Source organism: Octodon degus, unplaced genomic scaffold, assembly GCF_000260255.1.
Source record: "Octodon degus isolate 3935 unplaced genomic scaffold, OctDeg1.0 scaffold00125, whole genome shotgun sequence".
In the NCBI taxonomy this organism is placed as follows: Eukaryota; Metazoa; Chordata; class Mammalia; order Rodentia; family Octodontidae; genus Octodon; species Octodon degus.
This window is the reverse complement of record NW_004524701.1, coordinates 9,067,158-9,083,855: the sequence shown is the minus strand read 5'-3', so window position 1 is coordinate 9,083,855 and position 16,698 is coordinate 9,067,158. Positions and strand designations below refer to the sequence as shown.

The 16,698-nt window shown below is 37.0% G+C and overlaps 1 pseudogene; it reads right to left on the bottom strand.

Annotated features, from left to right (window-relative positions):
- Positions 1–16,698, bottom strand: part of LOC101587488 — a 100,772-nt pseudogene that overhangs the window by 8,508 nt on the left and 75,566 nt on the right.

Here is a 16,698-nt window from a genome sequence, read left to right as displayed (position 1 = left end):
TCATTTGTGTTGACTCCTTCTTTCTCATTGATGCCTATTAGTCTCACATTGTTCATCTTTGCATCATCTTGCAGGTGATGGATTATTCTTTCCTGCGTCCTCATTGTTTTCAAGAGATCCTTTCTTATATTTTCACTAGCTGCCCCAGCATCTTCAAGAGCTGATACTCTGTCTTCACTTTCACTTAAACGGTTTTGCAAGCTTGTGATTGAGGTTTTAATTTCCTCTATGTCTCTTTCACTCTGTTTCATGCGATCTCTTTTTTCTGTATTGCTCATTGAAGGAATCCGTCATTTTTGTAATCTCCTCTATTTTTTATCAATGTCTTCTTTAGAAGCAGTTATAAATTCTTTTACTGCAGTGTTTTTTTCAGCTTGGGTTTCCTCCCTATGTTTCTGTAGTAGCTTCTTTACTTCATCTGCTATGAGTTCTGAGAATTCTTTTATTTCAGAAAAGAGTTGCGCTCTGAGTTCCTCTATATCTTTCTGCTGTTGCTTATTTACTATCAACGCTATTAATTCATGCATTTGAGCCGAGCTAGTGTCCTCCGCACTTGTTCTGTGTAGCTACTGGGTTTCCTCCATATGTTTATGCATTTGATTCTTTACTGCAGATGTTATTAATTCAGGGATTTCTTTTTTTTTATTTCCAATCTGAGTTCCTTTATACCTTTCTGCAGCTGTTTATTTCAGAAGCCGTTGATTCATTGCTTTCAGCTGTGTGATTCCCAATTTGTTCTGTGTTAGTGTTCTCTGCACTTTTTATGGGTGGGGTTGGGTTCCGAGGTTGCATTTTGTTTCTTCTTGTCATTTTGTGTAGCACTGTCTTCTGAACTTTGTTGTAGATCTTTGCTGTAGTTATAATCTTAGCATGTATTGAAGTTCAGGTGCAGATCTACAAAGTCTGGATTTATCCAGCTGTGCCTGGCTTGGGTCTGGCTGCTGTGCTCAGCTCCTTCCTACTGCTGCCCTTCAGGGTGAACCTGATGTGACCCTGTGGCAAGATGTTCTGCTCGTGGACTAGCTGGGTGGTTCTATCTTCTACCCTCTCTGTAGGGATTGCAACTGCAGTGTTACACTCCAGGCCTGTATGTCAGGCCTGAACTGAGCCTGGAGGGGATAAGGTGGAGTAGGGGGTAGAGGCAGCTGTCCCACACACTCACTGGGTCTGGTCTAGGGCTGGGTCTGGGTGTTCCCGGAATGTGGCAGAAATTCCTACTCGGTGGGTGGGGTGAGGGAGGTGCTGCAGAGTGGTGGGGGCGTCCCAAGGGGGTGGAAGACAGTCTCAACCACACTGTGCCTGGGCTGGGACCAGGAGTTGGTTCCACCAGTGCAGGGTAGCCAGAAGCTCTCCCATACTCCCTTAATTCTTTATAAGGCACATCTTATTTGAAAAAAAGGAAGTTGTAAGCTCTGTAAGTGGTTCTTACACTGTAATGTAGTGCCAAAATAGACAATTTTGGCATGTACACGCATGTGTCAGGGAAATAGATGAGTATACTGATTCAATGACCCTGGGAGGTGCATCTTGAGAATAAAACACAATCAAATCTGTCTCCAATCTTTTGACAAGTATTTTGATTAAATCAATAAGTGCAAAGTCACCATACTGAAGACATGAGACAGAAAGAAAAAAAATAATGTATATTAATTTATCACCCCTCAAATACAGTAATAGATATTACCTACGTATATATACCTTATTTCTATATAGTGGGATATATAGAGGGATACAGATTAAAATCATGGATGGATAGGCAATAAATATTATAGCTGCTTTGGCACAGTCTCAAATAGGTGTATAAACTCATTCCATAGTCGTGCATGACATTCAGCATCTGTCACCAAAATGTAGTTGTATAAATAATTTTAATTTTTGCTGGCAGGTATGGTGGTGTATACCTTCAATTCCAGCACTCAAGAAGCTGAGGCAGGAGGATTGCTGTGACCTTCAGGCCAGCTTGGGCTATACACTGAATTCAAAGCTAGTGTGAACTACACAGCAAGACTCAAACCAAAACAAAAACATAAAGCAAAAAAGTTGGTTTGGAACAAGACTTGAGAAAAATATCCATGTTATACAGTTGTTTTAAAGCATGTACAGTGGATTCATGCCTCCCTAACTCATGACTTGGTGTAAGGTTTTGAGAACCACAAATATATTTGCATATATAAACTGGCTTCACTTCAAATCCAAGAATGTGCTCTATGTAGCACATTCTTTTTTTCTTGTTACTTACATAATATGAAGTATAGTGTACAATTAAATATAATACTTGGTAACAATTTTCTGCATAGTGAATCACATAGCAGTTTTCCAAGGAAGTAAGATGACAGTCCATAGTATCCACTGATATATTCATATCTTTAGAAGAAAAACACACAATATACATCTCAGATTAGTTTCAGAAAGCACATACTAGACCTGCCTGCCATACAGACTTCTGTCATATCCAGGGCCTAACACACCCTATTTCTACATCCTCGAGGCTGCTTCCATCCCTGCTGCCAGCACCCAGGATGCCACCCCCAGATAGTACTTTCCATGACTGCCCTCACTACAGCATTCCATCTTGAAGCTTTCCTAAAAAGCTTGCACTGTCCTAAAACCTCCTTCCAGGAGCACAGAGTCTGAGTTGCCTCACTCTCCTGAGACTCTTTCTCCTTTCTCTGTGAAGAACAACATGCCAGGGGCCTAATTTCAATGCTGATGGTGCCTTTATGTCTCCACACTTCTTATTGTGAAGCGGATGCTACTTTCAAAGGCTCCCAGTGCAGCTTCAAATCATTAAACTTATTTACTTTTGCCACTTTCATGTTAGAAAAGATGGGCTGGCCAAATAGTTCAGAGGATCAAGGTGCCTGCTTCGGCAAACATAGCAGCTGGAGTTCAATCCAAGTGGGATTCGATCCCTGGCATGCTGTGCCAGCCCTGCCCCCGGGGCATGCTGAGAAGGAGATAGAGACTGGATATGGTGGTGTATGCCTGTAATCCCAGCCCTTGGGAGGCTGAAAAACAGGAGAATCACTATGAGTCTGACCTATATAGTGAGACCCTATAGACTCTTACTAAAAATACAAAAAAAAAAAAAGGAGAAAAAAAGAAAAAGAAAAGACATAGACTTCTTTTAGAAATCACACAGCTACCAAACCCTAAACTTTTCTCCTCCTGACATCAGTCTCCCATAATTCCAAAATTGTTGGCCATATCCTCATTCCTTCCTTCTCTGATGATTCCTTTCCTTGACACATAAATGTAGACAAATCTCTTCCATCTTTGAAAAACACATGAAGCAAAATCAGACCACTTTTGACTAGAAACCTGCTCTCTGGATCTGCATTTTTCCATCAAGGGCTAAACCTGGTGAATACTTTGTCAGCTTTGCTTCCCATGGCAATTTGCTGCTGAACCTACTACTTAATTTCCAACAAGCTGCTTAAACTTATCTTGCCAAGGGTCATTATGACTTATTGTTTGCTGAAACAAACAAAAAATGCTTTACAACCCTTTGTTTGCTCTGCAGCCCTGGGACTTATCAACCATATCCCAGTTTTACAGTTCCATTCTCTTGGTAGTAAGGCCTACATGCTTTTGATTCTTCCATCCCACCGATGTCTTTTTTGATTGTTAACATTGGTCATTCCCATACCGATTTCAAAATGCACTCAGATAGCCCAGTGGATTAAAGGGCCTGCTCAGGCAGATGCAGGGACCTGGGTTCAATCATCGGTGTTCCAGCCTGCCCCCACCCACCCCCCACGTTGAGACTGCAATTGAGACTGGATGTGGTGGTGCATGCCTGTAATCCCACCACTTGGAAGGCTGAAAACAGGGGGATCACTATGAGTCTGATCTGTATAGTGAGACTCTGTAGACCTTGTACTAAGTACATAAGAAAAAGGAATTCAGGAATCCAAATCTAGTACTGTATTATACATGGTGAATATATACAATTATTTTTGTAAATTAAGCAAATATAGAAAAAGGAAAGAAAAGAACAGGACAAAGGACATTGAGATTTGCTATTCTTAAGTTCGGGTAGTGACCAGTTAGCCCAATAGCCAGAGATGACACCCTTCTCAGAGCAGAGGCTTACTCACATAAAGAGCTTCTTCTCTAACACAAATGTTTCCACTGCTGCCAAGAAGCTGAAACTCTGGTAGATTGTCAGCACAGAGTATTGAGGCTCTGCAAGGACAGAACAGAAACAATGCACCACAGTTAATTCAACATACTTAGATCAATATTTTACCCACAAAATCCATTCCACAAGTGATATAACATTAAATAGCATAAAGCATACATATGCTACAACTCTCCTGGCCAAAGCAGAGAGAGAAGCATGGTCATGACCCTATGAGGTGCCTTGTCTATTTCCATGAGGACTGTGACTTCATATTAAGACACACTTTCAAATGCATGATCTTCAGTTACTATGCACCAAACTGTGGGGCTATGTTCTCCTGAAATTAACATGCTGAAGGCTGAACCCTCAGTGTAACGATGCTAGGAGGAGGAAGGTCTTTTGAAAGGTAAGATGGGGTCGAGAGAATGGAGTCCTCAAAATGGGATTTATGGCCTTAGAAGGTGAAAAACCCGAAGACATACTGTGCCATGAGAGGGTGCAGGGAGACAGTGATCACCTGCAGCCAGGACAGCGACCTCAGGGGAGCCTCATCCTACTGTGCCAAAACCCTGACCTCAGACTTCAGACTCCATAACTGAGGGGAAAATAAACCTTCTATGGGGTAATCACCCAAGTCTATGGTGTTATATCATGGCAGCCTGTAAAGTAAATTGACAGTTTTGAGGCATACATTATTATTTATTGGAAAAATTACACTCTAACAAGAATCTCAAATTTTTTTAAAGGCCTTCTTTCTCCTGGGTAGCCAAGATGATGTACCCTTTTCCCAGGATCACCTCATTCTCAAGCTCCAGCTACTGGTGACCACCATTCCATTCTACTTCTACCACACAATGAAATAGGGATGTTTACCCTGTACATGTTTATATTCAATTCTTAATAAATGATAATAAACGTAAACAAAGTATCAGCATTTTCTCAAAATCAAGATCAAATTTATTCTGTGTGTGGTGGCACATGCTTGCAATCTCAGCACTTACAGACTGAGGCAGGAAGATTGCTGAAAGTTTGAGGCTAGCCTGGGCTACACAATAAACAGCCAGCCAACCTGGAACATATAGTGAGATCCTGTCTCAAAAACAAAACAAAACAAAACAAAACAAATTCAAATTTACTTACCTATTCTGGAATAAAGTACAATGGTTTCTTAGCCCAAGGAAAATGCCACTAATAACCAATCCCACTATGAATGGGATAGCAGCCTTTTGAAAATGAAAAAAGAAAGTGTTTCAATTAGATGTAAAACTTTTTGTACATCATTTATTGTAAGATGTACAGTACGACATAAATCTCTCCACTGAGATAAACACTTTAATTAGTTTGGTGAGAGGCCAGAAGGGAATACAATATAAATTGCATGTTCTTAGAATACTTTCCAAATTAAATTGGACATTAAGTTAGGTGTTGTTTTTGGATCTGACAGTACAGTAGAGCACAATAGTAAAGAAACTAAGATTCCTTGCAGTGACTATAAGGCCCTTCTGCCTCAGGGCTCAGCTGAGGTGTTAGATCATGAATATCACACAGATGACAGAGCAATTCAGGTACCTAAGGAAGTTGTTTTGGAAACAAAGTAAAGTCAAAATGGCTGGGAATTTCTATTTAAATGGAATTCTTAATTCTTGTGCCTATACCCAAATACCCAATTTTACATTTTAAGAGGTTTAAGAGAACCACTTATGTGAATATACCCAAGTAAGAGTTTTAAGAGAAAAAAGGATAACTTTAAATTTAATATTGGAAGCAAGCAAAACTTCGACTATGGATATAACCCAATGGTAGAGTGTTAGTTTAGCCTAGACAGATTTTATTTTTTGTACCAGGGATTGAGCTCAGGACCTTGCACTTGCCAGGCAGGCACTTATGCCACTGAGCTAACTCCCTAGCCCAGAAGATTACTATTTAAATGAATCCTTCACTAATCACATGTCCTTAAAAATTCCTTTGCTAATAAAACAATTTTAGGAGGAAAAATCATTTATTCTAGAGCAAATTTTCACTGCTCTCAGCATATACTCTATCTCAATTCACAGATCAAGTTGTCAAAATGAATGTCCATTGTTCTATTAAAACATAGCCAGCACATATGTATACAGTCTGTACTTTCACACAACATTAATGTTAAGAATAATAGTCTTTCAAACTATGTGTATAATATTTGTTTCTTTTGCATGATAGATAATACAGTACCTTATACTGTCAAAATTAGCATTAGGATACTTCCTATGAGTTTCAAGCATTTTATACTATGTTAGGTCAGTTTTCAAAAATATTGACAAAACAAGACACCCCATACTTTATATCCTGCTTTTACAAGGTGCACCTGTGTTATTCTTTCTTTCATAAAGAAAAGGGAATCACTATGGGAACTAACTAAGGAAAGTGCAGCAAGTGATGTTCTCTACAAGATTTAGACATCAGCCCAACAGCCTCCAAACAGAAGGATTAAATAAATTCTCCAAATGTGTTATCTTATACATACAACATTCCTCAAAATGTGCTCTGAGCTGTGAACAGTCACAGAAAAAGTAATTCACAGTTAAGTGTTTAAAATGCTAAATGAAGCTATGTGTGCCTATGTGTGTGTATACCTGTGAACCCAGGACCTCATTCATATTAGGCAGATGCTATAACATTTAACTTCCTAGATTATTATAAATGGCTATGTTCTCATCATACCATGCCCAGAACTACCATATACGTATCTTACACAAGACATGCATAAAGCCCTTTAAAAGACAAGTAAGAGAAACATGTTGCATAAATGACATGAAAGAATAAATTTCTTCTGCTCAACATGCCCAAAACCCCTCCCCAGCCAGACTCCAGGCCTGGCATGAGTGTGGGACCTTCTACCTGCTCATTGTGCACAAAACCTCTCCTCAGCAAAACCCCAGGTCCTGCACCAGGTGTGCGGTGGAACCTTGCAGCAGAACTCTCTGCAGAGAGACTAAGAGCCAGAACCACTCAGCTAATCTAGGAGCTGAACATCTTGCCAGAGTGGAAGAGTGATTCACCTCTACAAGCTGCAGCAAGAAGAAGCTGAGCACAGCATCCAAACCAAAGGCAGACACATCTGGACAAGTTCAAAGTTGATAGATCCAGACCCAGTAAGCTGAGACATTCTGGTGGACACAGATCTATGAGAGTGTCCTCTCTCTTCTACTCTTGATTGAAAAAGGAAGCAGCAGGTAGCCAAGTGAATGAGTCTGCGGGGAAGGCACCAGGTACATCAAGGGGAGGGTATTAAACACAATTTAGGGGAGCTAACTTAAATACAAATTCCCAATTTATCTGCTTAGCTGCACAGGCATAAAGTTTGCTTTTATTGTCTAAAATACAAACACATTAGTTACAAAAGCTTGTCAACTGCTATCACTACCCATTATTAGTGTTCATAATTGTAGTTCTGTAAATACAAAACTAAAACTGGCTTAACCATATAATCTTTTGGGTAAGAATTTCAGAAGGTGCTAAGTTTATAACTACACCAAAGTGCTACACCAAAGGTCAGAGGACAGTGCTATACAAAATATCAAAGAAAAGGAGGAAAATGCAATCTCAGATCCTGAGCCCACCCAGGAGATACTAGCACAGATAAATATTGGAAATCACATGGCTAAAATGCCTGAATTAATAGAGTCTGAAGTAAAGAAACAACCGCAGAAAGATATAGAGGAACACAATCAGAAATAACCTCTGAAATAACAAAAGAAAACTTGAAAGTAATAGCATCTGAAGAATTAACTGCAAAAACATATAGAGGAAAACAGATCAGAAATAACCACTGAAGTAAAAAGAAAAAAAAGATAACTATAATGAAAGAATTAGTAACTTCTTCTCAAGAAGACACTGATAAAAAATTAGAGGAGTATAGAAAAATGATGGAAGCCTTGAATGAGCAAAACAGGAAACAAATAGATTGCATGAAGCAGAGTCAATGAGATATAGAGGAACTTAAAATCTCAATCACAAGCTTGAAAAACCATTTCAATGAAAGTGAAGGTAAGAGTTTCAGATCTTGAAGACACCATTGCATTGAGTGAAAAGGAAAGAATAGATCTCTTAAAAACAATTAGGATGCAGGAAATAATAATTCATCATCTCCAAGACGGTGCAAAATGAACAACGTGAGAATAATAGGCATTAATGAAAAAGGAGGCAATATAAATGGTGTAAAAGGAATATGGGCAGAAGCAACAGCAGAAAACTTCTCAAATATGGGAAAACAATCTGACATTTAGGTAATCAAAGCATAAAGAACTCCAAATGACATCAACCAAATTAAAAACTCACCCAGACATATAATAGTCAAGATCCCAGAAATCCAACAAAAAGACCCAATATATTAAAAGCTGCTAAAGGAAAGAAACAGATCACATTTAAAGGAAAACCCATCAGAATAATGGAAGACTTCTCTTCAGAAAAAATGAAGTCAAGTACAGCATGGAGCAGAGTACTTCAAGTCCTCTATGAAAACGAATTCCAGCCCAAATGGACATACCCTGCAAGACTTCCTTTTAAGTTTGATGAAGAAGTGAAATACTTCTATGACAATGAACAACGAAAGAAGTTCATGATGACAAAGCCAGCCCTACAGAGACTACTAAAAGATGTTCTAGAGAAACCAAAATGATCAGAACTCCATGAAGGAGAACAGAAGGAACCCATTATGTAGGGCAAACAATTAAATACAGGAGAAAAAGGGATAAAAAAAGACAGTAGGTAAATAGCATCTCAATCATAAGTCATCACATCTCAATTATAACCATCAATGTAAACACACTCAACTCACCAATTAAAAGAAATAGACTGGCACAGTAGATCAAGAAGAAAAATCCAACAATATGCTGTATACAAGAAACACACTTAGCTCATAAAGAAATTCACAGGCTTAAAATCAAAGGATGGAAAACAATACTACATGCCCCAGCACCTTAGAAAATAGCAGAGTAACAATCCATTTTGCAGACAGTCTCAACTTCAAACCAAGAATGATAAAATGAAATAAAGATGTCACAACATACTGGTTAGGGGAAAAATCCAAGATGAAGAGGCAACATTAATAAATATGAACACACTAAAGATGGGAGCCCCCAACTATAGAAGCAAAATCTTGATGGACATGAAAAATCTAATATCCAATACCACAATCTTAACAACAGACCTTAACACCTCCTTATTGCAAAAAGACAGGTTAAGCAGACTAAAAATTAGCAAAGGTGTAGCAGAACCTGGAAAAAATGGGCTTAGTGCATATATGCAGTGTTCCACACAACCACATGAATACACATGTTTTTCAGCTGCACATGGGATTTTCTAAAATAGACCACATATTAGTCCATAGGTCATGTTGAAGTATATATAAGAAAACAGAAATTATCCTATGCATATTATCTGACCGCAGTGCAATGGAACTGGAAATAAGTGACAAAATAAACCAGAAAAAAACATAAATACATGGAAAATAAACAACACGCTCCTCAGCAACCAATGAGTTACAGATGAAAATAAACAATATCTACAATTCAATGAAAATTCAAGCACAACTTACTGGAATTTATGGGATGCGATGAAAGCAGTTCTTAGAGGGAAACTTACAGCTATGAATGCACACATTAGAAAAACAGAACAGGAATGAATAAATACCCTAATGGTGCACCTCAAACATATAGAAAAGAGCAAACCAAACCCAAAGTCCAAAGATGAAAGGAAATTATAAATATTGCAGCAGAAATTAATTCAATCAAGATGAAGAAAAGAATTGAAAGAATTAATGAATCAAAAAGTTGGTTCTTTGAAAGATTAAATAAAATTGATAAGCCTCTAACTTCATCAAAAAGAGGAAAGAAAAAATTCACAAGCAATAAGGAATGAAAAGGGTGTAATTACCACAGACTGAGTGGAAATTCAGAAGATCATTACTAGCTACTTTGAAAATCATTACTCTTACAGAATAGAAGACACAGAAGAAATGAACAGATTCCTAGAAAGGTACAAATTACCAAAACTAAATCAAAAACATGTAAGAATTCTGAATAACCCAATAATGGTGAATGAAGTATGAAATATAATTAAAAAAAAAAACTACTGACAAAGAAAATACCAGGTCTTGATAGATTCACAGTTGAATTCTACAAGAAATTTACAGAAAATATAATCCCTATACTCCTCAAACTCTTCAATGAAATTGAAAAGGAAATAATTCTCCCAAAATCATTCATGGAGGCTAGTATTATACTGATACAAAAACCAGAGAAATACACAACTAAAGAAGAACTACATGCCAATCCCCCTCATGAACATAGATACAAAATTCCTCAAAATATGTAAATGTATAAACATAATACACTATGTCAAAGGAGCCAAATCCAAAAACCACATGATCATCTCAAATGATACAGAAAAGGCTTTTGACAAAGTCCAACACTCATTCATGTTCAAAGTCCTACAGAAAACTGGAATATATGGCCTCCACCTCAGTCTTATAAATGCCATCCATGACAACCCAATAGCTAATATAATTCTAAATGGAGGAAAAAATGAAATCTTTTACTCTCAGATATTGTACAAGACAAGGATGTCCTCTATCACCACTCCTATTCAATATACTTCTGGAATCATTAGCTAGAGTCATTACACAAGAGAGAGAAATAAAAGGAATAAGAATAGGTAAAGAAGAAGTTATCATTAGTTGCAGATGAAATGATACTTTCATTGGAAGACCCAAAAAACTCCACCAAGAAGCTACTAGAATTCATAAACAAATTCAGTAGCATAGCAGTATATAAAGTCAATACTCAAAAGTTAATAGCATTCCTCTACACAGATAAAAAACACACTGTGAGGGAAGTTAGAGAAAAAGTACCTTTTATAATAGGACCATGAAAATGAAATAGTTAGGAATTAATCTAACTAGAGAAGTCAAAGAGCTACTGAAAGAAAATTACATTAATCTGAAAAAAAGATCACAGAGGATTTCAGAAAATGTAAAGATATTTCCTGCTTCTGGATAGGAAGAACCAACATTATGAAGATGGTCATACTCTCAAAATTTTTATAAAGATTTAATTCAATCCCTATGAAAATATCACCAACATACCTCACAGACCTAGAGAAATTGTTCCTAAAATTTATTTGGAATCAGCAAAGACCTAGAATAGCAAAAGCAATCCAGGGCAACAAAGACAAGGCAGCAGGCATTCTAATTCCTTACTTGAAATTATACTACCATGCTACTGTGATGCAATCGGAGTGTTACTGACAAAAAAATAATAGACCTGAGACTCAATGGAATAGATTAGATGATGTACAGGCCTCTACAAACACACTCAGCCACCTTATCTTCAACAAAGGGGCCAAAAATGCTTACTGGAAGAAAGATAGCCTTTTTAAAAATGGTGCTAGAAAAACTGGATCGCCACGTGCTGAAAACTAAAACTTGACCCAGGTCTATCACCATGCACTAAGCTAAAGTCAAAATAGAGTAAAGATCTAAACATGAAAACAGAAACAATAAATCTCCTGAAGAGAAAGTAGGTGAAAATCTTGAAGACATAGGGGTAGGTAAATAGTTCATGAAGAAAAATCAAACTGCACACTTGAAAGAATTAACAACTTGGACCTCCTCTTATTGAAAAGTCCTTGCACATCAAAAGAAATTACCAACAGAGTGAAAAGACAACCCACAAATTTGCAAAAAATCTTAGCTAATACACACTTAACAAAGGTCTACTCTCTAGAATTTATAAATAACTAAAAACATTAGGGCCCCTAAGTTTAAAGACCCAGTCCAGAAGTGGGTATCAAAGATGAACACACTCTTCTCAGTGGAAGAAGTCCATGAGGCACACAAATACATGATAAAATGCTCCACAACACTATCCATTTATGAAATGCAAATTAAAACAACACTGAGATACCATTTCACCCCAGAAAGAATGGCAATCAGCTATACAGAATGATAAACTGGAAGTCTTCATAAACAAGTCAATGCTACTTGATAATATACTCGTAAGTGAAATAAACCAGTCCCACATGTGTAAATATTGTATAGTCTCCCTAGTGTCATAACACAAAAGAAGAAATAAAAATAGGTATAACAGTTAATTGGAAAGCAATAATTTAAGGATTAAACAACAAGGAGAGGACATGAAGAAAACTTAGGAAACATGGCAGGAGCAAAACCTTACACAAGGTGGCTAAGGTAATGATCCTGAGACTCTTCAGTAGGTTTTTGAAACTAGCAGTTAATTGGTAGGATTCTCACCCTGACTAACTATATAAGCTGATACTTGTGAACTAAGCAACTGTATTGAAGATAGCAATGTGTAATACTAGGGCCATGGTTGGAATGCCTGTCATTCTGGTCTTCTAAAAGCATACTGCTTCTAATGTCATATCAATTACTGCTATACTTTCTCTCAAGTAAATGTTTAATAAAAAAGGTAATAAATGAAAACAAGAGACAACAAAAAAAATGTAATAGGACTGTGCTGCTACCATACTGTATATGTTTAGATTTCTAAATTTCAGTGTAAAAATTCGTAATTGTTTATTTCTATTTTTTCCACATTCTGAAAGGATTTAAAGTTTATCCTATGAATGATTGATGGAAAATACCTGTTCCATGTTATATCTAAGGCATTTGATGTTCAGACAGATATTGACATTAAGCTCAACAGCCTATATTTCAGGATAATAATATCATTAAGCTTCTCTTCTGGAGGGTTAACAACGTAAGTTTGCAGACCAAAAAAAAACAGAGAAAAAGAAGGACTACAAGAATAGCCAACATTTCAGCCCTACCCCTTGAAAGTCAGTGAGGACTAAGGACATAAGAGAACCTGTATTTTAACATCTTGTAACTCACTGGTGTCCCAATATTTTTGATTAAATAGATTATGGGGCCACAGAGGAAAATGAGCAAAAATGTAGAGTGTGCCTAAGGACAGTCACCTGGACAGAAAATAGTCTCTCAGGCTTTCACAGAGAGCAAAATGGTCAAGCAATGGCCATGACTCATCCACATGGCTGACAGTGACAAACAATCTACAAACTGCTGTACAGAGTTTAAAGGTAAGTCCTGAGGGGATCTGACTGACCTTGTCAGACACAAAAATTGCATTTTTTATTATTTAGGTCTTGCTTTATTTTGGTCTTAACCATCCAGCAGAAAAGTACAAACATGAGATATATAAAGTAAAGCCATATTAATATGCTGACCTGTAAAAGGCTCAAGTCAACAACTTCTGACATTCCCAATCATGCAGATAACCCACTACTATTATAGACCAATGGACTACATTGGATTGCTCTGCTGAATTCATGCACCTACAATATATGAGTGGTGATGGAATACAAATCTCTGAATAAGGTAAACAATAAAGGGGGATATAAATTAGGGACCATTTTGTAGTGAAATGTACATACATTTTATCTGTATGTACAAAATAGCATAGATATACAGCTACTTTCTCTTAGTCCAATGAGAAGAAAGTTTTGGACAGTGTTAGACAAGATATCATGTCTGCATCTTGTACTATGAATAATAACTACTACAAAGACAACAATATCCAATGTATTCATTATTGTAACTGTACTACTAACCTGTTTTGAACCTATCACATTGCTACTTCTTTCTCAATAAAATTATTTTAAAAAGAATAAATTTCTTCACCGTCTCACAGTTCAACAATGGGTAACCCAATTTGGCAGATGTAAGTTACCTAGTTTGTTTTAAAATGAGTTCATAAAACTACTCTTGGGCTGGCCAGATAGCTTAGTAGATTAAGTTCCTGCTTAAGCAAGTACAGGGACTGGGATTCGATCCCTGGCACCACATGCCATGCCAGTACCACCCCTGGGCACGCTGAGCTAGGCACCAGTGTTGAGGAAGCTAAAAACAGGTGAATCACTATGAGTCCAAGCTGTGTAATGAGACACTGTATCAAATACATTAAAAAAACTACTCTTGATTGGTAGGACACAAAGGTGCTTGTGTTCTTACAGATGAGCCAAATCACAAGTGTTAAAATATTTGGAATAGTTGACGGTAAGGAGGCATATGCTTTCAGGTACACTCAGAGGGTGACAGTAATTAACTATGAAAATTATGGTGAATGTGTAACAAAGATTATAGTATTGCATTAGAATTTAATAACATGGTCTGTCTTAGTACTCATTATAAACAATAATTAATAAAGATAACAACCCAGCTAAGTTAACTTATGAATGCTAGAGCAATGAACTAGTAGAACTCATGGAACATATGGGTTGAGAATAACAGAGAAGGGCCAAGGGAGATAGCTCAATAGAATAAGCACTTGCCTGGCAAGTGCAGGATCCTGAGTTCAATGCCAGGTACCTCAAAAAAGAAAAATGAATAACTGAAAAGCCTTAAGAACTGGTAACTAACAACTACCACAGTATCAGCCAAAAGAAAAAGGCATTATCTTTTCCTACTGACATGAGAGCTAACCTATGTTAAGTTTGATTACTACCTGTGTATAAACAACACACTATAGTGGCACCCACAGCTGTCAGGTCTCTGATCTAGACTCCCACCCAGCTAGGAATGAAAAACTCTCAAGCAGATCTGTTATTCACACCTGCAAAGCACAGCATTCAACAGGAAACCAGCAGCTGCCCCACACCAGTCAACCTAGAGATTTGATTCCATGAAAAACAAGAGACATGCTGTGCCTGTAAGCACCCACTCCCCATACCCAACACTACCCTGTCTTATCAGCCAAGCCTACACCTCTACTCAGAACTTTGAGCCCTTGCTCACAGCCAATAGTCCTTTCCCACTTGGCCCACCCACATCCATTCTGTAGTAAATTCCTCACACATGACTTAACCTCTGCCTGTCTTGTGGGTCTCAACTGTAATTTGGTTTAACCTAACATGTATTTTCTTCTAAAGATTAGAAATTCTAAGTAAGAAAGGTCATTTATATGGAAGAGCATTTTGCATGCAGCTCTTCCCTCAGACACTGGATAGCCCAGACTTATCTTCTGGTACCTTCAGGAACACTGGGTTTCCTCCAAACATGATTTCAATTCCAACCGTCTTTTTCTGATCTGCTTCTCTTTCCTTCAAATTCTGTACCTCTTCTCTACTTCATCTTTCCATATTGTCCCTTTGGACAGCTAAAATGTAATATATATCTTCTGCCTTTATTTTCTGCATTTATTAAGTTACTGTCTTTCTGTTCTCATAAGGAAATATGTTCCAAATGAGTAGAGATTTTTATTTTTGCTCATTTTATTCACTACTATATTAGAGTCTCAAGTCACAAGACATGACCTTGTGTTGAACTTGTGGGATGAGCCAATGCATGAAAACAGACAGCCACTAGATACTTCTTCATATGTGTTTTCCTTTATGTGTTTTCACAAAATATACAGATTATCCGTTTCAGCTTATCTAAGTCAGCAAAATTTGTGAGTTCAGTATCCCAAGAAATCATCAAGCTTGTCCTACATTATTTAACTGTGCTTTCTTGATATTTTAACTGTTTCTACTTTCCAAATAGGTGAGGATGAAAACTATATATGGAATGGTGAGTAGAAAGTAATCACAATCCAAAATTAGATTATATCAGAAGCAAATTTCCAACACATGACTATTTCACAGCTCAATTAAAGAATCTGTCAGATTACCTGAGCTACAGAAATCTGAGGATCAACCAACAGGTTTTTGAATGAATGCCAGGCAATCCATTTAAACTGATGATAGAAGAACATGACATAGGTGGTCTCCTTGAAGACTAAGCTCCTCTTCCCACCTCCTGAGAGTTGATCTAAGTCATCTTTTATTTTTCTGCAGACAGAGGACTTGGCATAAAATTCTGCTAAATGTTCTATGGCTGATTTTTCTCTCTTGAAAAGTTCTTCAGTCTCATTGGCTTGTAAGTAAAATAGATAAAGAAAACATTATCAAATAATTTGGATAATCATACTACCAATTTCTGCTGGTCTTTTGAAAGGAGCAGTTAATGCTTCATTTTTTTTTTCATTTTATTCTTTTTCTTCTGCTAATTTCTTAAAATGTTTTTATTGCTGTTTTCTATTTTTTATCCTATTTTGCAGGTTTATATCTGGTAACCTAAACAAGTAATTTGAAGATAACATCATCCAATACAGCAACTATTACTGAATTCCTATTATTTTGTTTAGTAAAATTTTGTATGGTTTCTAATGCTTTTTTAATTAATATTTTATTTTCTTTAAAGAAAAAAATCATCAGATGGCAAGCAATTTAAACCACTCTTCTGTGCCCCCCTTATTGAGTAACACCTAAATTTAAAAGCTTGACTATAAAATATTACTAGCTTTACTGTTGCTTTACACATTAGAAAAACATAGCCATCTGACTGCCACCATATTTATGGATACAGAAAAGGCAATGATCTTCTCCTAATTATTTGGACATTAGTTTTATTTTTTTCAAAGTTTTATTAATAAACAGATAGCAATGAGACAGTTTCAAATCAAATCGGAAGTACAGTTTCAACAAATAATACACTGCATATATTCTTCTTAGTG